Source organism: Gossypium arboreum, chromosome 7 (assembly GCF_025698485.1).
Source record: "Gossypium arboreum isolate Shixiya-1 chromosome 7, ASM2569848v2, whole genome shotgun sequence".
NCBI lineage: Eukaryota > Viridiplantae > Streptophyta > Magnoliopsida > Malvales > Malvaceae > Gossypium > Gossypium arboreum.
This window is the reverse complement of record NC_069076.1, coordinates 674,237-675,213: the sequence shown is the minus strand read 5'-3', so window position 1 is coordinate 675,213 and position 977 is coordinate 674,237. Positions and strand designations below refer to the sequence as shown.

The 977-nt window shown below is 26.7% G+C and overlaps 1 non-coding gene across 1 annotated transcript; it reads right to left on the bottom strand.

Moving 5' to 3' along the window:
* Nucleotides 1–390: 390 nt before the first annotated feature.
* On the bottom strand, nt 391–491 carry LOC128295737 (small nucleolar RNA Z161/Z228). The gene has a single exon (XR_008286295.1). It is a non-coding gene; the product is annotated as a small nucleolar RNA Z161/Z228 (small nucleolar RNA).
* Nucleotides 492–977: the final 486 nt, after the last annotated feature.

Here is a 977-nt window from a genome sequence, read left to right as displayed (position 1 = left end):
AAATAACTCGAATAAATTTAACTCAAAATCTAAATATTTTTAATTTTTCTGAGTCTAATCAAATTTTACAATTTTACTCACCCTTGTAAGCAACCATGATTACTTTACCCTTTCTTCCTCGATTCAACAACATTCAAGAACGTTAAATCAAATTAGAATGAGAAAAGAAAAAAATAGATTAGTTTGTATTGGAAAAAAAATAGAACAAATCAGGATTTGTAATTAGTGTTTAATAAGAGCACTGAGAATGAAAATGACTTTTGAATTTCAAAGATTAACATAATCTCAAATAGCATGTTAAAAATATCCTCATCGTGCCAATTAAATGAAAACAAAAAAGATGAAAAGTCCAGTCTCATAAAAATGAAGATGGAAGGAAAGGAAACCTTAAATCATCAGAAACATTGGATCGATGCATCAAACAAACACTTTGAAGGTGTCACTCAGACGACCGTCGTGAGAAATTTTAATCCAATCTCATCATCTGATTTAATTTAAAAAAAAAAAACTAAATCAATAACACCAAACAAGAATCACTTCAACAGAAGTGAATAACTAACCTAAAAGCAATATTAAGAAGAAAAAAGAGAATGAATGAATGAAAACACAGGAAATCAATAATCGTAAGCAGAGGTGTGGTGGGTGACTGCCTCTTGTATCTAACAAATATATAGATCGCTGATTCTAGGGTTTTAACTGTTAAGTGGATTGGAGGTTGGGGTTTGGGCTTAAGAAAAAGAGAAAAAAGGTAACGGATTCTCTATATAAAACAAGCCCATAAATGGAGAATGGATTCATTACATTTATATTTTAAATTATCTCTAAATCTTTTGAATAAATTTAAAATTTCAGTATTTAAATTTTAAAATATATTGAAAATTAATTTTTTAAAACCAGTATTTTAAAATAATTTAATTATTTTTATTTTATATTTCAATTGCAAATATTAACGGATTTTAATTCGCTATTTTTAATTA